This window comes from Helianthus annuus, chromosome 5 (genome assembly GCF_002127325.2).
Source record: "Helianthus annuus cultivar XRQ/B chromosome 5, HanXRQr2.0-SUNRISE, whole genome shotgun sequence".
NCBI lineage: Eukaryota > Viridiplantae > Streptophyta > Magnoliopsida > Asterales > Asteraceae > Helianthus > Helianthus annuus.
The window spans coordinates 147,875,940-147,898,152 of record NC_035437.2 but is presented as its reverse complement, the minus strand read 5'-3'; the positions used below and the strand labels follow the sequence as shown (position 1 = coordinate 147,898,152).

General features: G+C 35.7%; 3 long non-coding RNA genes and 1 pseudogene across 3 annotated transcripts; all 4 read left to right on the top strand.

Moving 5' to 3' along the window:
- Positions 1–1,277: 1,277 nt before the first annotated feature.
- LOC110941467 lies at positions 1,278–3,160 on the top strand. Its single transcript, XR_002594097.2, has 6 exons — positions 1,278–1,437; positions 1,680–1,749; positions 1,850–1,894; positions 2,555–2,657; positions 2,748–2,880; positions 2,959–3,160. It is a non-coding gene; the product is annotated as an uncharacterized LOC110941467 (long non-coding RNA).
- Positions 3,161–3,748: 588 nt separating this feature from the next.
- Positions 3,749–5,302, top strand: LOC118492572. The gene is made up of 5 exons (XR_004894550.1): positions 3,749–3,855; positions 3,970–4,115; positions 4,216–4,261; positions 4,566–4,663; positions 5,126–5,302. It is a non-coding gene; the product is annotated as an uncharacterized LOC118492572 (long non-coding RNA).
- A 1,796-nt stretch (positions 5,303–7,098) lies between these two features.
- Positions 7,099–9,031, top strand: LOC110941468. The gene is made up of 2 exons (XR_002594101.2): positions 7,099–7,329; positions 7,509–9,031. It is a non-coding gene; the product is annotated as an uncharacterized LOC110941468 (long non-coding RNA).
- Positions 9,032–21,025: 11,994 nt separating this feature from the next.
- On the top strand, positions 21,026–22,012 carry LOC110943713 (annotated as a pseudogene).
- Positions 22,013–22,213: the final 201 nt, after the last annotated feature.

Genomic DNA, 22,213 nt, shown 5'->3' with positions numbered 1-22,213 from the left:
TCTATACGTATTAACCCGGTCACGACAATAAAAAAAATTAATATCAAATCTAAAAGTTAAACCCTAAACAGATAAACGACGGTCTGCTCATCGCCTCAATGTTTTATGTCGTTACCCTAAGTCAATCGTCTCTTGCTCTCAACGTCATTGTTCGTGCAATATGATCATCGTCTCGCCGGCCACAACATTGTTATTCATAAGAATAATATTATGCCATGAAATGTGCTTGTTTATTAAGACATAATAACTTGAGACCCTACATTGTCACTATTTCTCTCAGCAAATTTAAATCGGGCCACACGGTTGTCCAAATCGCTCGAATTTCGCTCGCCGCTCGCTCGAAATATTTACTGCTCGGAAAATGCTCGCTTAATTTGTGGCTCGGTTTTAAATGAGCCGCTCTGCTCGGTTCGGTTTGTAAACGAGCCAAGCACGAGCAAAGGTCCGTTCGGTTCGGCTCGGCTCGTGAACAGCCCTAGTTTGAAGTAAAGTATGAAAAGCGATCAAATCTCACAGTTTACTCGAGAATGATAACTTTAGGATTTTAATTAAATCATAATATGAATCTATTATCTATATTAAAACAAAACAAACTTATGCCACTTGGCATGTAATTAGGCTACCAGATGCCACGTGGCATCTAATTGTTTCTCGAATTCTTTCTTTGAGCGGCAAATGAATAGACGCTACCTTCACATAGCTTCTCAAACAATCCGCCCTCAATCTTGCCAAAATTATAAAACCGTTTCCTTTTTCAAATGAATTTCATTGAGAAACCCTAATTTCAGTTTCATCTCTAACTCTTGATTATGTTCCGTCTCTCACACGCTTTGGAATTGTTAGGGTTTCTGCGTTATCAATGAATCGCTCTCTGCCTCTCATTCATTCCTCTATGAATCCGACTCTGATCTTCGTGATAAAGGTTAGATTTTGTCAATGGATCAACTATCGTTCTTGATATTTTAGATTTTATAACTAATAATTTCTTTTGTTTTGTATATCTCATCTGAAATCAGTTGTATCCTGGTTCTCCGATTGTTGTGATCCAGTCAGTCCGATAACCGAATCTAATTTGCAATACCAAGAACCCTAAATATAGAATTAACACAAGCGTTTCTTTTCATCCTTTGCCTCCAATTAGTTCTCTTTTTTTTCAATTGAAAGAACCTAGATCTCATCTCTCTACGGTCAAAAGTAACCTGGTAAGTTTGTTTTTTCAATTTGTAACCTGATTCATGAAAGTTTCTAATGTTAATTTTTGTTTCATGTCTTTTTTAATATTGGTTTTTCCTAGGAACCCTTGATTGTGAGACAATGTGACCATCGGTTTCTAAGGTTTTTGTATTGATTCTTGAAGGAGTCATCGGAACTGGCGGCACTTGAAGCATCCAAAGGATTCGAGAGACGATAATGTTCCCTGTTTCAAATCTTTTTGAGGTATTTCATATTTTCGATTTGATTGCTAATATTTTACTAGGTTTGTTGTATTTGATTTTGATTACATATTTATATGTGGATTACCTTAATTTTGGGGATTTTATTTCGCCTGATCTTATGTGGTTTATGTTATTTGGTACTATGATAGCAAGTTTGGATTCAAAGTGTAAATCGGGTTAATTTTATTTGTTATTCCGATTGTTAGTTTGTTATATATTTGATTGTTCTTTCCGATTTGTTAGGTGCTCAGTTTTTCTGTCGACAAGGTGGTTGTGGCGTTTGATTTATATGGTTAGGGTTTTCCAGAATTGGGTGAGTCTGGTGGTGGTTCAGAGTATTCATAAGTACCTTTTCTTATGTCTTAATTTTTACATTTATTTAATATAACACCGATAGTTTTGTTCATTTGTAGGCTGACGGGAGATCCGGGCACTCCAAATAAGTGAGACAGGCAAGAGTAAGACAGCCAAAAATATCCTTTTTTGTACCTTTTTATGTATTATTTTTAGTTCCCACTCACTTGATAATAATGGATTTAACTTTATTTGTTAATTTAATTTTTTTAATAGTGTCATGAAGGAACCAACTTCGGGCGTACTACTGGTGGTCCGTTTATTGCTACAAGCTATGACTATCATGCTTCTCCTAATGAATTAACGCTATTTAAATATCAACCATTTACGTTTTCATGAGTGTTTGTTGTTCTTAGCTAGCATATGTCTTTACTTTTGAGTTTCAAAGTGCTGTGATAAATTAAGCGAATAGCCAGCCATCAACTAACTACTACTTTCTTGGACAGTTAATGATGTTGTTGGAGATGTGTATTGTTTCAGTTATGATAATTAAATAATGCAATATCAAATCTAATAATCTTGATATGGTGTAAAAAGTTGATAAAAAGGTTAGGGTTTATGTTTTAGCTTTTCTTCTTCTTGGCTGTAGTCTCGAAGGGCCTAAGTTATTGTTCAGCCTCATCTCTCTTCTAAATATGTATTTAAGTGCTGAAAACTATTTGCCGCATGTAAGCTTTTTGGGTATATGTATAAGCCTCTCAATTTTAATAGCTATATGTATAATCTAGAAGATGTTCTCATAACTTGATTACGTGTAACTATAGGTGAGCTACTTCCGTACCAGCTTGAAGGATTGAATTTCTTACGTTTCTCATGGTCTAAAGTCTAAACAAACACATGTGATACTTGCAGACGAAATGGGTCTTGGTAAGATTTCCTTATATTTTTTAAAAATTTGTTTTTATATATTTATGAAAAAGTAACCTTTACCTTTATAGTATGCTTTATAACATTCAGGGAAACGATACAAAGTATTGCTTTTTTGGCATCGTTGTCTAAAGAGAATGTCTCCCCTCATTTAGTAGCACCGCTTTCTACATTAAGGAATTGGGAACATTAATTTGCTATATGGGCTGCTAATATGAATGTTGTAAGTTACAAAATCTCTTGAATTCTAATATTTTTATATGACCAAAGTTTATTTACCAGTATACTAAGTTAATGGCAGTCGCATCTTCTCCACACGAAGAAGAAACAACCTTCACTTTCAGACGTTATTGCGGTAATTATATTCCAGTTTTCTCTTATTACTTCATATTGCAGTTTTATTCGCTGTTAAAAAGTTGTGTTTTTCAAGCAAACAACAAAGAAATAGGATGTTTTGTTTACGGTGCTACAGTTTTGAAGAATATAACAACAGCTATTTGAAGGTGATGTGTGTTTTATATCCGTATTTTTTATTTTTATTTTTTTGCCTAATAAAAAATAATCTGATGTATCAAGGATTTGTGATTTTTAATGTGGATTTTTTATTATAGTAGATATTGCAGTACTGACCAAAAGTACCGGTACCAAAAATGCCAAAAAGTGGGTACGAATCGGTACCGAAAATAATTTGGTACAGTACTGGTCTCAAGTACCAAATGCCCATCCTTACCTTCTATATATTAGTAGGTTATTTTTTTTGTATTTTAAACGGGTCAAACATATTATGTTTTAAATGATTTAACTAAAGAGAATTGCTTTGAACAAATCTAACTGGCTAGATGAGTCAAGCTTGATCAAACGGTTTGAAACTCAGCGGAAGTGTATGTAAATACACCAAAACCTAAAACGAGTCCTCATTAATGTTTAGAATACATTGTAATAATACAGATTTTGTATAACCAAAAATGATAAATGATGTGTTTGTGGTCCGACTACCCAACCCATTTCAGCTCACACTAATGATTACCTGTGTTGACCCATTGCCACCTCCACTATAAAGTTTACATAATTCATGTATGAATAGAGGCGTTCACACCTTATTTTCAAATTGTGAAACCATCCAAGCCGTTTATCATGTCTAGCAACTGCAACATCGTGTCCAGTAGCATATGCAACAATGGCACAACAACGAGCAAAGGTAAAATTACCATTTTTATTCTGTTTGTGTTTTCAAAAGTAAAGCAAATGTTATGTATTACTTACTGAGTTTTTTAATTTTTTTAATTTATGTATATATCACCAATTGAAGCAGGTAGTCATCCACTTTTTACAAGGAATGTGGTTCAATATTACGCACCGGCTAGCTGAACAGGTCGATAGGGTGCGCACCAGCTAGCTGGGGAGTTTGATTGGCTTTTACCCTATGTTCAGGAACCGCTTGATCATATCCTGTTCAAGGTTCAAGTTTTCACCTTTTTTAAATTTTTATTGATTGATCAACTGAATGTTATATGAGTTTGTTGATTGAAAGTTTTATTTTACCATGTTTGATGTGTAGATGGGTCTTTCTAAAATCAAGATTCAAGAGCTGATCTCCAACTAAGGTCTCTTTTGCTATGTACTTTACCTGAACTTGGGGATTTTTATATTATGCCTAGATTAGCCATATGGTTTAGCTGGTTGTTGACTCGACATGTTTCACTATTTTTTTTACATATTTTAGCTATAGTAATTATATATTATGTTCATGTTCTAAGAATTGAGGTTTTCAATTTTATTCAAATTCACTACAAATACCATTAGTCGATGTAGGTCAAAACTCTAGATATCACTTTCTTCTTCCTCTACTTGAAGCATCTACAATCCAATTGAATCGATAATCTTCTTTTAATAATTGTTATTCCACAGAGAATCATCAATGCATTAAAAGATTCGAGGGTCTTGCGTTTTCTAGAGCATGGCGACTCCCAATTGAAACATCGGATATCCATTCTCAACTGAAACAGGTTATTTATTGTGTATTTCTTAAACTTTATAAATAGTTCACATGTAAAATACAGTTAAAAGAAATAAGTTACTAAATAAAAATAGTAGTTTTTTTAAATAAAATAGATTTCGACGACTTTTGATTCCTATAACCTGTTAACACGTTTGAACATTTTTGTTCATTGATACGATTTTTCCTTCAGTTGATCGGTTATTAAACAAATAGAATACACAATAACTCATTTATATTAACAGGTTGACATTGCCACCTTTATTGGTTACATTACGGTTGTGCTATCCTTTTTTACTTCTTTAATCTTTTACCATGTCCGATACTTATATTTGGCTATATGCATTGACCTCATTATATTGAATGGGTTTAAAGACCTCAGCTTTTTCACTATAATTTTACCTGGTATTATCAGTAATCCCTATTTTAGTCTTACTTTTTGGGGGTTTCACTTTGTTTGATGCTCCTGTAGGTGTGGAGATTACTTCTAGCTGCTATGAAGTTTTCATTTGCTAATGGCATTGAATTGCACGTGTTTTGTGAGCTGGATAAGTATTGTCATATGTGGAACTTGCATTTAATTATATTGTGCTTCCTTTGTACACCTACTACATGCTTGAAGCATTATAAAAATTACCAACTTTTGCAATTGGTGTAACAGCTTGAAGATATTATCTGTGATGATTTTGAACATAGTGGTGATCACATTCATGCTCTACGGTTAATAAAGACCTGCACAATCACATTTTCTTCAGTCTCCTTGGTGACTGGGTTAGTAATTTGATCTCAACTGTTGCTCAAAAATTGATTTTGAAGTTTTGTAATTTGATATTGATATGTTAAGATATGGAAATGGAAATGGGTGACAACGATTCTATCACTTGTAGCTACTTTCTTGAGTCTCCTTTTAACTATAATGTCCCTCTTCAATACTAATTTTTATTCACAAAAGGTGTTAGAGACATGCTGCATGTGCTAAAAAGATATTGCATGCTTGATGATGAATATTAAATGTTATACAACCATTTTCACTTTAACAAAGTTTGCAGTTATACCTTGTGTATGAAAGAAAAATGTAATAAAGTGTCTATTGTCTTCTAATTGAATTTAATTTCTGTCTTTTTTAATCTTCTTTTCATATTTTTAATTGTAAACTACACCTTCCAATCATGATTAAATTTTAACAAATGGGTCGATTTAGATCATTACTTTGCTAAATGGGTTGAATAAGGCTACTCAAGTTATACAATGCATCTGAATTGGTCACTCTCATAAAACCAGCTCAGTTATGTTAATTGGTTAAATCCTTCAAGATGCTTTTGAACATCTACTTCACTCAAGGCTCATGATATTCCCGGCTCAATGGCTACTTACATATGTTATGCAATGGTACATGAACCGAAACAGACTAATGAATGACGTTCATTGTTGGTTCACATGTATATCGAAGGGAACTTATACACTAATGTTTTATGTAAATTAGATGATCAAGTCCATTAAGTTTACGGGTTGTTTCGAATTTTGATTTTGTCTTGAAGGTGAACTAAGTTCCAGCTTTTCAAGATGAAGTTCATGAAACTTGGATCAAAACCGGATTTGTTTCAGTCCAATAGCGAAAACACTCGGTCAAAGAACTCCACCACCCAATCCTACCGGTTATTACTTTGTAGCAAAGAGTATTTGTCAATTAGCATGTGTAACGAATAAATTACTTTTTGTATGATTTAGTTATGTGTTAATCATAAATAGCTTTACTATATGATTTATTTCATTGATTATTGATTATATGTGTTCTGCTCAATATATGTTAAGGTCAAAATAGGTTCGGGTCAGTCAAAACGGGTTTTGCTCAAAATAGGTTCATGTCCATATGTGTTCTGCTCAATATACGTTAAGGTCAAAACTGGTTAAAAATGCTTTATTTAAAAAAATATATATCAAATAACCAAAGTTATAAAAAAATAATTAAAAAAAATGAAATCTATCCGGGTTCTAAAAATTGCTATAAAATCATTTATATAATAACATCTCAATACCTATAAAAAATAAATCAAGACATATTTACCTAAGTGATAAAAATTATATTTTTATACGTTTATATTGAAAAGTTCTTTCATTACAAAGCTCATCTCATTGCCAGTATATATTATATGTTTGTGTTAAACCACCCGCGAAGCTCGCGGGATCTTAAGCTAGTAAATTATAAATTATATATTTTTTTAATAATTTGTCAATAATAATTTTCCTATCGTTCCGTCAGTGAACACCAACTGGCCACGTTGCAAGCCTACCACCCCATACCTAATTCGAGAAGCATCCTCCGAGTCTTCATCAACGACCCAGCTCACGCTAAAATCCAACCGTCCATTTCGCCAAACTAAATTTCATCACAGCCGTTAGATCATTCCACGACGTCAATAAATAACACTTTATCACCCACCCCTTTCATTGCCGTGTTCTTCCATCTCTCTTTTTTCGGAAGCCTTTTTCCAACGCTTTTTCTTCAGATCTTCGTTTTTCTTCGTTGTTTTTGACGATCTCTTTTACATATTCGTGTAGATCGTTTTTCGATCTACGTTTTGCATATGGATTTGATGTGTTTTGATGAAACGTTCGTCACCGATCGTTGCGGTTATCAGAGTTTAAGATCTAGATTCGCTGTTTCAGAAGGATGAGGTTTGTTATATGTCTTTTTCAACAACTTTTGATGATTATTTGTTAAATGATTTCATCGATATGCTTCAGTTATACGCCTTGTTGTTTGATTTGCTTTCATCAAACGTAAATTAGTTTTGCGTTCGTCAGATCTGTTAATAACTGGCCTTTGTATAATCGATTTGTTGTGTGTTTGTCAGATCTGTTGATAACTAGTCTTCGTGGAGGAAGATTACAGTGGATCGGCAGGAAGATAACCTACTTGTGGTCTACATCTGACGGCTGTAATCAAGGACGGTTATATTCATCGGATCATCTTCTGATCCAGCTTTGGAGATGCGAAACTGAAGGAGAAATGAACAGGAGAATATCAGGTTTTGATCGATCGGAATTGATAGCTGTTTTGATATCTATTTGGATGTGATGCTGTACCTATTAGTCGAAAGTTGAGACGAAAGATATAGGTGAGAGGTTAAACATGTAAGATCTGGTGGTATTGTGTGTGTTGAGTGTCGGCCTTTGCCATGTCAGGTGCGCTTGCATGGCAGGTCAAAAGTGTTAATGAAATGGTTGTTTTTTGGTTTTTGGAAGGAGATGGTACGGGGTTGCTCGGCTCTCCTTCCATGTGTGCCCGTGTCTCTCTCTATCTCTCTCTTTACTTTCTCTTTTCTCTCTCTTTCTACTACACACCATAGCCGATCTAGTATCTCAAAAAACGCATGAATATCGTCAGTCAACGCATGATGTATTATTGTATTGCATCTTCCACACCGCAGCAACTGTTAACAGCGATTGATTGATGCTTCTAAATAAATCAAACACCGCAGCACTCTGGAGATCTTACCATGGATTAAGGTACTATTAACTAACCTCTCAATTATTTGCATATGATTTTAACGCCAAAATTTTATTAACTCATTTATCATATTTCACGTAACAGTTAAGTTTCTTTAAACGTATCCTTGATAGATATTGAATATTCGTGTGTCGGTGCAAAATATTGAATTATATAAATTTGTTTAAGAAGGCGATAAACATGTTTCGCAATTTTTACACCTGGTTATTTGGATCTTTATTTATTCGTTGCACAAACATGTGTCGGTACTTCAACAATATTTTATCAATTTCCTATTATCAGATGTGGTTCTATGTATTGTCATGTGTATTGTAATGTAATTAATATGTAATAATAAAGTGAGGGCCGACTGAAGGTAGAATGGGAAGTTTTTGGAGACGATGGTTTTTTTTTATTCGGTGGATGTTTGTATGGTTTCGATGTGATGGGATGATGTTATGATTCAATTTCAGGGTTGTACAAGTGCTAGGGTTGATAGTTGATTCCTCATGTACGCTATGGTAATTCGCTCTGTTTTTGTCGTTCATAATATTTTCGATTTCAATATGTTTTTGAACTATTTCATTAGTTATTTATCGAAATTACTATATCGATTGTCTTTAAGGAGGCCTCTGTTTTTAGGCCGTGAAGATTTGGGGTTTTACGTATCCTGTGGAAGTTAGCTAGTTCGTTTATTCCTAGTAAATCAAGTGTTCAATTACATTCATTTGTACATGTGGAGAATTTAATGTTTATTGCTTCTGGAGTTATTTTGGTTAAGAAGCACTGCTTTTTGTGCCTTCCTAGTTTCTATGTTGATATTTTGCAGGCAATTTGTAACATAATTTGTCTAGGTTTATTATTATTGCTGGAGCTGTGTTAAATAAATTGTGGTGCGTATTGAGGTTAGTGGTTGCAATTTGTTGTAGTTTCCCTTGGTGGATTCCACGGGATTTGTTGGTTTATTACTTTCTGTCATTGTGGTTTTGCATATCAGACCATGGGGTATGGTGGGGCTTGGGTTGGGGCATTGGTTGACACGTGGAATGGGAGTCCCCACCACTCAAACCCACGCCCATGGGGTATGGTGGGGCTTGGGTTGGGGGGCATGAGTTTGGTTTGGTCATTGAGAGCCTGCCATGTCACGTACTAGCCCGCACTACGCCTGTCTTCAAACCCACGCCAATGGGGCCACGCCCAAAACCTACGCCCAACCCAAGCCCCCGGGTGGTGACTTGGGCGTTTTATCAAGTATGTCAAGTGTAAGATTGAAGTAATAAGCTTATTGGGGGTCATTAAGTTCTTTCATTGTTGTGGTATGAAAATTTTCAAATAGCTGCTATGCACTTGATTTTTTTTTCCAAAAAGCAAAGTGCCTTCTAATAATCAGGTACTTTTTAATTTTTAATACTGAGCTTTTCTTCAAAAAAACCAAGCTGCCCCTAATATTGATATACTTTTTAGTTTTTTATATAGTGTAAATTAAGAAATCTTGTTTAATAAGTCGGTTTTTTTTTTAAATTAAGATACTTTCTGTGTTTATTTTAAAATTTTTGATTTTGATTAGGATCATTTTAGCGTATCTTGTTTATTTAATATAGATTTTTATCTATATGCTAAAGGGTGCGACCCAGTAACCCAGTAACCCAGTAAGCACAATAGTCCATTTTCACATCTGTCATTAGAAATTACGGTGAAAAGAAAAGTAAAATATGTAAATTTTTTAGTGTATAGAAACTATTTTTAATTTAAAATCGGTATATTACATTTTAAATTTTGTTACGACAGTCCAGTGAAAAGACATCGTAAATTACAAGTTAAATTTTATTGACCTAAAGTCATTTTAAATTTTATTGGACTACAGTTATTTTTAGTGATTAAATCTTGATGTAAATTTAAATTTGTTCTTATCTCTCACTTTTTGTCTATCGAGAAGAGAGAGAATAATATTCTGCTAAATATTCGGTAAATTCCTTCGACCGGTAAACCAATTTTTATACTTGCCTGGTAATTTTGGAAGTGATGTTATACGTCATGATGGGGTCATGGCGACCAGTTGATGTGTGTTTGATAGATCCATAAGCTCATTTGGCAAAGAGTGCCCATACCATGTATGGGAGGATGGGTGGTTCGATTCCACCTGGATCTCTATGTATAAATCTCGCGATGTTTAGTGTTGGTGACATGTACTGGGGTTACACTTTTGGTTCGATCTAATGTAAGAACGCTTGCTAAGCTAATGCTATATAAATAATATATATATAGATGAGGTCAAATGCAAATTTCAGAATGGGGCTCTGTCTGATATGCCAACAGTTTATTGGTCGTTAACTTTTTTTTTTAATGATGTAAGCAATCTAAGACCATGTGTAGTTATAATGCCCTTTATGGAGCGCTATGCGACATGTGGCGAAACACGTAAGAGAGAGGCTTCATGGGGCTTTATATGTATTTGGCTTTGTATATATGTATGTATATATGTGTGTCAGTGGGGCTTCATGGACAACGTCGTTATGCATTTCGCCCGTAGTGGTGTCTGGTGTGGCCGGGTGCTATGGGGCGCCATGGAGGATTCCGGTGGTATATACCGCCCGGTGTGGCCGGGTGCTATAGGGCGCCATGGAGGATTCCGGTGGTATATACCGCCCCACTACGTATAGTCTAACGATTACTTTTTATTGCGTACATTAAAGAGGGGGTGTGTACTTTGTAGTGATTGGGTCCATAAGGTGCACTTGTAGAGTGTTTGAAGATCAACTTTTCATTGCGTACAATTGATGCTTACTGGCACAAACAGACCTGGGGGTATTAGTTGGGCCAATGCTGGTATGGAGCTACAAACAAAAAGACAAGAAAGATGTTCACTTCTTAAAATATCCCAAATATGTAGGTGGAAACAAGGTCTAGTAAGCAAAACCCTTTTGCAATTATGGTAAGCAAAGTATCAGTATGGTAAGCAACACCCTATGAAAAGAAAAGGGGAATACGGAATAACAATAGTGGATGCATAAGATGGACGTCAAGTGGTTGATATTATCCCTCTAGGCTAGAACTTCTTGTTTCAGAGGGCGAATCTATCAAATTGGATAAACCTTCGACAAGTAATCCTAATGTAGGGGGATTTTGTTAGGGAGATGCTGAAATAGTACTCGACGGTCCAGTTATTTTGGTTCTTATAAAGAAATAATTCGAGTAGGTTCAATTCCCTTGACGCTGATTTTTCTTAAGGGTGGTGGTGTGCTTATGCACCGAGAGGTATTGATCCCTTGACATTATTTGATCTGACCTTACAACACATGGTACGCAACGAAGCCTTCTTGTTGCTACATTATAGACGTTTGAATAATACCAGCACAATGATTAAACCCTTACCATACAAGTACTCCCCTTGGTGAAAAGGTATTTATTTTATTCTCTTAGAGCTTCTTCACAAACTACTACTTCTCTGTCTACAGATTCCCCTAGCTCACCTGGAAGCTTGGTATGAGGCCTAACCTTGTCTCAAGTTGGGGTATACGAACCTCAAAACAGAAGTTGTGTTTCTTCTCAGATGATGACGTGATCTTGGTTTTAAAATACGCGTATAACATAATAATGTGAGGAGATCGCATCGTGTGATGCCATATCAGGATGTGCACATTACATGATGCGGTTTGATCGGTGCCTTGCACAATTGATTAGTATATCTAATAGTAATTGTACCCTGATTGCGAAGGGTTTGAATTCTTTCATATCTATTCGAAGTTTGAACAAATCTGATCTTTGATTGAGCAATAAGTTTAAGCATTTAAACATATTAGACAACAAATTGAACAAATCCAACTAGAGATGATTAAAGTATTTTATATTTGATCATTAATTAAGCAATGAGTTTAAGCATTTAAACGTCACGCAAATGTGATGCGTGCTTGGCGGCTGGCGCACCGCCCATCACGCATTGGGTTTGGGGATCAAAACGCACCGGAGCGCAACATGCTTTTTAACCCACCAAGAGCTTGATTGATTGTTGTGAGTGTATGTTGCCTGGACTGATGGTTGACCATCCATATGTTTGGAACCATACAACTATGAACTCCTATATGGCAGACCTAAAAACTATAAGGGATCTTGATTTTGGACAACTTCATGTTAGGTGTGATGCATCCTCATACACCCATATGAGCGATCTCTCTCGAACACACTAAACGTTAATAATATTATATTTGAAATATCATATCTTTAAATTTTATTCATGTTTATGACAGACTAATCCTAGTATTGCGTCGGTTGCAAATCACAGGTAAATAGTTCTCATTGGCATTAAGGAAAAGCCATCATGAAATAGTTCCTTAGCTCTAGCATAAATCTAATAACTTACAACGCTTGATCATGAGTCCCATTTTGGATCAAATTATGTTATCTGATGTATATCAGTGGCAGATGTGGCACCCTCGTGAAGGTGAGACGAAGAGAGGCAAGGGATTCTCTATGGCTACGGATGTGAGAGGGAGACATTCATGGTAGCCCATTTGTGAGTTGTGATCATCCGACGTGACTCTAGTCCTTGACCGTGATATTTACCTTGCCAGCATAGTTCACGTTATCATGCAAAATATTTAATAGTTATTTATTGTTATTTTATTGTCATTTGGTCAATGTAGGTGTAGTAGTTTTCTGCATTATTTTAGGAAGTAATGGAGCACTAGAATAGTGGGTAGTTTGTTTTCATTCTCTTATTTATTGTGAGTTACGAATTGTTATTGATATGAATGAAAAGAATTAGTTTAAAAATTCTCTCTAAATTGCTTTCTTGATTCTTTCTATTTTCTTAGGCCAATCGATTCTCGGTTGGAACCACAACAGACCGTTGCTCTAAGTTGATCAATTAGATATATATTATTTTTTATTTAATTAATTGTATATAAACCTATCTTATTTTTTTCTAAGATAAACCTTATTAGTAACTCTAGTCCTTTATAAAATGCCAAAACCAAAATCATTTAACTAAAAAAGGGTCCCTCACTATATACAATGCAAGGAAATTGTATATGTAAATATGTTAATCCTTTTTATGTGTTTGTGTTTATTTAATTGCTTCATTTATGTGCAAGTACATGATCCGACTTCAATTTGTATACCGTGCGTGTTATATATCTAGCGATCCTTATTATCCGTTTATGTATAAGGTTTATAATTACCTTTTATGGGTGCATTTTAGGTAATATCAATTTGAGTTAATTACTGTTTTCGTCCCTGTGGTTTGTCAAAAATCATAATTTCAGTCCATTAGTTTAAAAATTGTGATTTCAGTCCCTGTGGTTTTCACTTCGTAACCATTTCAGTCCACCTCGTAACCATTTCAGTCCCTGTACTAACAGAATAAATGGATTGAAATGGTTACGAAAGTGAAACCACATGGACTGAAATGGTTACGAAAGTGAAACCACAAGAACTAAAATCACAATTTTTAAACTAATGGACTGAAATAGTAATTTTTGACAAACTACAGGGACGAAAACAGTAATTAACTCTATCAATTTTTAAAAATAGGTTATTAACTTATGTCCGGGTCCACGAGCTAGACATAATTGAAAGGACCACCTTTTCGTTCATTGTTCATTTTCACCTTCTGCAAATTGCAGAATCGTACACTTTTTGTTCAATAAAATATTTATTTCCCAACTGTAACCATCATATCAACCCTCTTGTCAGGGCCGTCTCCGAAAATCACAAAAAATTTTTTAGCCCTGTTCGAGATAAAAAATTTGGGCCCTATTCGCAAATCTTCATAACATAAACTCATCAATCATTCAATGATATATATATATATATATATATATATATATAAATACTAAAAATTCATAGTACTACGATAATTGTTATGAAATAATTTCATCCAAAATAAGAAAAAAGATGACGTGAATAGAAAAGATCATAAAATCCAAGTTTTTTGGAACTCAAATACATCATAGCTCGCTGTTTGATACTTTGTTTTATCAATGGAAGTTCCCTGTAATGAACTGAATAACATCATAGTTCATTGTTTCAAAGTCATATATGTTTCAAAGTTCGCTAACATCTGATAGTTCGCTGTTTCGAATTGATAATTATGATTAGTTCGTTGTTTGGAAGTACAAACAAAATACCTCGAGTCTGCGAATCTGCGATTGATTTCCTGCACCTCTGCACGCTGCCTACGATTCTGCGATTGATTTCCTGCACCTCTGCACGCTGCCTGCGATTGATTTCCTGCACCTCCGTGTTAATGCGATATGCGATTCCGACTCCGTGCTAATGCGCGACGTTTGATTTCTCCAGCAGTCCAGCGGCAATTAGATATTTGACAAAGGTTGGGCCTGAAATCAGTTAAGGGATTGGGCCTTGTAATCAGTAAGAAATTTGGGCTATGTATATATAAAGAAAACAATATTTTGGGCCCCTTAAATATTTGGGCCCTGTTCTCAAGACCCTCCTGCACTTGCTTATAACCGGGCCTGCCTCTTGTTAAATTTATAGTAGATGGTTGGCATTCAAAAATTACGTTTGTTTCGCTTGAATTCAATGGATTTGGAATCTAAATATTAGTCCTAACATGTTTGGTTTGCTGAAATATATGTATGTCTAAGGTGCTATTTGTTTTTACAGATAAAAACTGTCTGCAGTCTGATTTCAGCTGATTTTATGTCTGTAACTGAAGATGTGGTCTGAAGGTCTGCAAGCTAAAAATATAATACTGTTTGTTTTATAAATTGGATATCATCTGTATAACATAAAAAAACCATAATACAACCACCACCTCCACAATAATTCTCTCAATCACAATAATACCCCACCACACTGCCACTCTCTCTCTCTAAAACCTGATCGGTGATGTTAAAAAAACATATAATCAATATCATGTGGCTTTCACATAGCCAAAAAACACAGCAACAAACCCGTCAAATTCAATAACACAACAACCACAACGTTACATTTCACAGATAAAAAAACCTAAGAATTCTAATTCCTCAAAATTCAAACACAAATAATGAAATTAACACATATAAAACACGAAATTAAAACGATCAATCAACAAAGGAGGAAGAAGGGGGCGGACAAGGTGGCGAACGTCGGTGGCTAGAGAAAGAGAACAGGAGAGCGAGAGAGAACGAAGGAGGAAGAAGGGGGCGGCGCCGCCGCTGCGGCGGCGGTGATGGAGCCGGTGACGACCGGTGACCAGTTTCGAGCGACGGAGGGGACAAAATCAAACATCGGCAGCCGTATTTCACTCCGGTAAGCACCTGGGTCATCTCACTTTCAAATCGGCAGTCGAGTGTCGGATGGTGGTGGTCGTCGGCCGTGGTTACTGCAGGGGAAGTGGCGGAGGTTTTGTGGGTGTTGTTGGGAGTGGAGCGGCTCGGCTGGAGTGGTGGTGACGGTCGTGTGGTAATGACGGCAGTGGTGGCCGTGAGACAGACGAAGGTGGAGGTGGGTTTTGAAGATCTGATGGTGGTGGTGCTGGGTTTTAAAGAGGGAGAGAGAGAGGAGGAAGATCAGTGGGTTTTGAAGATCTGATGGGTTTGTGAAGATGTTAGATATATGCTTTTTTTAAGCTAATAAAAACACTTTTCAGATCTTCTTTTAAAAAAAATCAAACAGTCTTCAAGGCCTTGTGTCTGTCCGCCTGCAGACATAGGCTCCTTGCAGATGTTTTAAGCAAAAACAAACAACACCTAACTGTATTTCGTATTGTGACATTTATTGGATGTATCTAGTATGTTTCCAACCTTTAAATGGGTTGTTTTGGTATTTACACCCCAGTACTTAAATTTTATACAAACCAGCTTTTTTAACTTTAAAAATTACACTGTATGTTTTCTCACCACACTCATGTTTCGCCGATGGGAGTCTGCTCAGCAACCCGAGGGTAAGGTAAATACAAGATATAGAATATAAGCGACTGCGACTTGATGTTTGAGATTATAAATTTTATGTTTCATAAAATTCAAATGTGACTGCAGATCAGTGAGCTGAAAGATGCTATTGGTCGTCTTTCTGGGCGCAACTTAATATATTGCAGTGATGCATGCTTGAAAAGATATTTAGAAGAGCGCAACTGGAACGTAGAAAAAGCGAAAAAAAAAGTTGAAAGAGACGCTTATGTGGCGATCTACGTATAAACAATAAGAAATCTGTTGGGGTGAGTTGTAATATATTAAAAATTGGGTCAAATTTATACCAGGGCGCCTTCATAAAGGCTTCACTTGATACCTATTGTTCTATACTTTTAACAACATATTTTTTTTCCTTTAACGGGTCAAACAGGCCAGCTTTGGTTAATATCTTAATAATATAGTTATTTAAATTTTATTATTAACCATCTTTAAAATTAAAGGAAAATGCAACAAAAAATGTTGGCAGATTGTTGATTATAGTGTTGATTATCTAAACAGTTTGCAGCGGAAGCATAATGATTCTTTGGATTCATGTTTGAATATGAGTAAGATCAAGATTATGCAGTATCAAGATAAGGGACAATTTTGAGTAGGAAATTGTCTTGGTACCTGTTACATTTGCCGGCAAGACATATATATATATATAATCATTCATAACGGTTATTGGCGGTTGGTTTTGGCGGGAATAACCACCACTTTGAACCGGTGTCATCCAAACCATCACAACCATTCTAATATTTCTGTTCTACATAAATAAGTATAAGTTTAATATACTATATTTGTTGGCAGCAGAAGTTTAACTTCATCATGAACATGATTTGCAGAACTTGATTCACCATAAACACTTTGTGAATTCATAATGAATCAACGTACAAGCAACACACACACACGAAAACGAATTGGATGATTATGAGTGAAGGATATTATAACGAAATATCTTGGTACCGGTTATTGATCCCGTCAAATTGTTTATATACATAGTGAGGGACAGTTATTTTCTGGCGGTTACTTTTGGCGGGATTAACCGCTGTTTGAACCGGTGTGTCTTAATCTGACGTGTCCCCAAACATAATCGATACACACACATATACATAGGTATAATAGAGTTATGTCTACATAATATACATAATATATAATATAATCGAGTTTATATATTCGAACACTCCCCCTTAAACTGGATTATATTTACGGGAGTGCTTAGAACGCTCTGATTGGCTTCGTTCACTGCCTTCTCAGCCTGCCGGAAATCGAACCTCCGTCGCTTTTGTGCTTTCTTCAGTCCCATCCAGTCATTTCCAGCAAATAGAGCATAGTGCTCCCTATCATCTTCCGGAATACAGCCTGTGCTCATTGTTCTTCTTCCTTCATCAGCAGCTTGTCTTCAGTCCCTGCATATCCTTGTGCTTGTCCTTCTCTTTCTCTCACATCTCCTTGTAGTGATTTGAACTTATAGTAGTAAATGAGAACATCTAAGTACATAGCATATAAGATTCTCATGTAATCTCCATCTCTATAGTCATGACCCATATCTTTCGAAACCATTGCCCATAGATTATTTGAAGTTACATTTCTATGGCCTCCTTCTCTCTTTACAATCATGTACAGTTCTAACAGGTTCACCTTCTTATTGTTACTCATGTATACAGGAATCGGTCTTGTTGTGATTCCCATCCTTATTCTCAAAAACCAGTCGATCATCTCCTCGAATTTCACTTCTAAATCGTACTTGTATTTCATCACATACACACTATCTTCTAACATATCTAAGAGAGCCTTACAGTCTTGAAATTCATTGAATTTCATTGCTTGCAGAATCATTATATTCCAATCGGGTTCGTTGGAAGTTAGATTCAATTTTTTTGAAATAATCATTCAAGTAATCAGATTTGAAAGTTTCATGATCTGATTCTCTATCGATTATAGATTGTTTCTCTCTCGAACCGATTTCATCCTCTCTAGTTAACCCAGTTATGTTGTTTTTCTTATTCAAAAAGGGTGTACTGAAAGTAGGAAAAAGTTTGCATTTTTCTCCATTAAATTTCACTGTGAAACCTTGAATCACCAGTTGATCAAGGCTGAGAACATTTCTATCGAATTCGAAATTTCTCATTTCCTGATACAACATCCACAGCCCCTATACCCCTTATGAAATAGAAATGATTTTCACCGGTGTTTGTCTCAACACCGAACATATTCTTGATCCTATTGAATGCATCTAAATTACCGGAGTAATGATGTTTAAAATTTGTGTTTGCATACCAAATTTCTGACCAGAGGCCACCATCAGTGCCGTTGACGATGAATTATGAGTTTCGGACTTCATCTTCTTCATGTTTTTGTATGCCAGTATCAATGGCTTGCCTGATCAAAAGAGTTGCTTCATCATTTTCTTTTTCTTTGCAGTAAGCAATTTGATGTCCAGGCTGGTTGCAGTAGTAGCATCTTCTTTGTATTGTCTTTGCCATCGATCGTTCCCTTTGTTCATCGGAACAGTGTTTGCATGGTAGAACCGTTGCAGACGTGTAAACTCTTTCTCCTTCATAATCTGTCGTGGCTCTGATACCACATGTTGGCAGCGGAAGTTTAACTTCATCATGAACATGATTTGCAGAACTTGATTCACCATAAACACTTTGTGAATTCATAATGAATCAACGTACAAGCAACACACATGAAAACGAATTGGATGATTATGAGTGAAGGATATTATAACGAAATATCTTGGTAGCGGTTATTGATCCCGGCAAATTGTTTATATACATAGTGAGGGACTGTTATTTTCCGGCGGTTACTTTTGGCGGGATTAACCGCTGTTTGAACCGGTGTGTCTTAATCCGACGTGTCCCCAAACATAATCGATACAGACACATATACATAGGTATAATAGAGTTATGTCTACATAATATACATAATATATACTATAATCGAGTTTATATATTCGAACAATATTACATACATATACGAATATAATTATGTTTATATGTTCTAATACACTCCCCTAAACATAATTATCTTTGTAAGAGTGCATTAAGACGCTTCTAATAGCATCGTCCACAGCCACTTTTGCTTGTTTGAAGTCGAACTTTCTTCTTGTTTGCAGCTTTCTCATTCCATGCCAATCGTTTCCAGCATAAAATGCATAGTGTTCTTCTTTATTTCCTGCAGCATTACCACTTCTTGTGTTCCCCTCCATTTGATCTGCAACTTTCTCTGGTTTGTCATCACCTTCGCTTCTACTTCTTCTCGGATCCACCACACTCTTTACCATCTCCTTTTCGTGCACCTTTGTCTGAGTTGTTTTCCATTTATGGTAGTAAACTAAGACGTCTAAATACATCGCATACATTAATCTCATGAATTCTCCATCACTGTACTCAAATCTCATATCCTTAGTGATCATGGCCCATAAATTGTTTTCTGTCACACGCCTGTGTCCTCCTTCTCTTTCGACTACCAAATATAACTCTAACAAACTGACTTTTCGATTATCCGAAGCATATGCTGGGATTGGTCTTGTCATAACTTCCAGTTTCTTAGTCAAGAACCAGTCCACCATTTCATCGAAATTTGATTCTAAGATGAACTTATACTTTCGGACATAATCAACATCATCCATCATTTCATGCAACGCTTTACAATCCCGAAATTCTTTAAATTGCATTGCTTGAAGTATCATAATATTCCAATCGGGATCATTCGAGGATAAGTTCAGATTTTCGAAGTAATCATTCAAATAATCTGTTTTATACTTATCATGGTCTGATTCTTTATTGATCACAGATTGTTTTTCTAACATGCCGATCTCTTCTTCTTTAGTCAACCCAGACATATCGCTTCTCTTGTTAATTATAGGAATGCTAAATGTAGGAAAGATTTTACACTTATCTCCTATAAATTTCACTGTGTATCCTTGGGTGACTAATTGGTCTAAACTCAGTACATTTCTATCTATATCAGGAGTGTAGAAAACACTCTGAATTCGAATTCTTTCAGACCCAGACAACACTTCAACAACCCCTATTCCTCTTATGAAATAGAAGTTGTTTTCTCCCGTTTTTGTTTCCACACCGAACATACACTTAATTCGTTTAAACATATCTAAATTTCCTGAGTAATGATGTTTGAAGTTTGTACTTACATACCAGATTTCGGACCATAGTCCTCCATCTGTGCCAGTTACAATATACTCCATTCTGTGATCATCATCTGCATTTTGTTGTTTTTGTGTTCCGGTGTCAATGGCCAGACGTATCAATTGTGTCGCCTCATCGTTCTCTTTCATCTTGCATGACACAATTTGATGTCCCGGTTTGTTGCAGTAGTAACATCTTCTCTGCATCCATCATCGTTCTTTTTTTTCGTCGGAACAGTACTTGCACGGTAACATGGATGATGTTGGTTTGAGATCTTAATCGCTTTCAACAGTGGCTCTGATACCAGTTTGTTGATTATCTAAACAGTTTGCAGCGGAAGCATAATGATTCTTTGGATTCATGTTTGAGTATTAGTTAAATCAAGATTATGCAGTATCGAGATAAGGGACAATTTTGAGTAGGAAATTGTCTTGGTACCGGTTACATTTGCCGGCAAGACATATATATATATATACATAATCATTCATAACGGTTATTGGCGGTTGGTTTTGGAGGGAATAACCACCACTTTGAACCGGTGTCATCCAAACCATCACAACCATTCTACTATTTCTGTTCTACATAAATAAGTATAAGTTTAATATACTATATTACATACATATACGAATATAATTATGTTTATATGTTCTAATATATAGTTATTCGTACTTTATTATTTGGGTTTAGTTTTACGTTTTGAGGTTCCTCTTTACTGTAATTCATTCGGTTAAAATTTCAGTCCTCTTTACATAGGTCAACTCATATGACCCGTATCAATTAGTACCCTGACCCGTGCATTTTGCCACCTGTATACATAAATCTTTCTATGACCCGTGATGCAGAGTACAACGAATATGGACAGCCAGATCAGACAATTAGAGTACATGATGGATAATGCGGTCCCAACCTTCCATTTGGGCAAGAAGAAATCATATGGTTAGTAGACGTTACTGGATTATCTTTCAGGATTAACGTGCCAACTAAAATTTTTTCGAGACATTGGAAGTATACTACAGAATCACTATCCTTAGAGACTAGCGTGGCGATCTTATACAGCCCACCGAGAATATTTGAAACATTCTAGAAGGTTTGTGTTATTTGCTATGCGTTTACTTTGGTCCAGAAATCGCTAGAGGTGGCATAATGGGTTGGTTGGATACGTGTCAAAACGGGTCAGGTCAGGTTGATCAGTAATAGCTTTTTGACTGTTAAATATAGCGTGTCAAATATGATACAAAAAATATGTTATTACACTAATTTTCTATTTTTTTAATTAAATGATTAAGAGGTTCCAACTTTTATGCAATCAAAATACATTTTCGGGTGGTTTTCAAGCCATTCAACGACTCATTTGACTTGTTAGATTTATAACATAACTTGAATCAACTCATTTCAAAGTAAATGGGTAGAAACTGCCACCTCGTAAGTCCTGATTGAGAAGTTATTACTCATGTATAGTTCTTGACACACAGATAGTTAAATTATTCTTGGATCGAAAAACATTCCAGAAGGTGAAATTTGTGTACCCGAGGAATAAAGAGAGCGTGGAGCTCATGAAATCATATTTCGATGTGCATAATCTTCCAAGTGATTTTGGTGGAAAAGCGTCCATGAAGTATGACCATGATGCTTTCTCAAAATTATTGGTTCAAGACGATGCGAAAACAACAACATTATGGGGCTTTGATTATAAAATGGCTTCTACTGCAACTGCTACTCTCAACCATGTTGCTGGGACAACAGTTGCTACAGAGCCAGGTGGTTATGCTCCCCAGGAGCCCAACCAGAGCCTAAGTGTGGCTAAATGTTGTTGTAGAAAGTAAATGGAGCCTAGTGGATATCTAATTCAATGATATCGAGAATTTAAGTCATAATCTTCTCCTATCTCCTAGCTACTCTAGCTTTTACGTTTGTTACGTATCACAAACACCTGGAATTTGTTTATGATGTTGGCTGAGAACTCTTCAAATTAACTCGATCACAGGGAAAAACGCGCAGGAATATATTGAAAGATTCAATTGGAT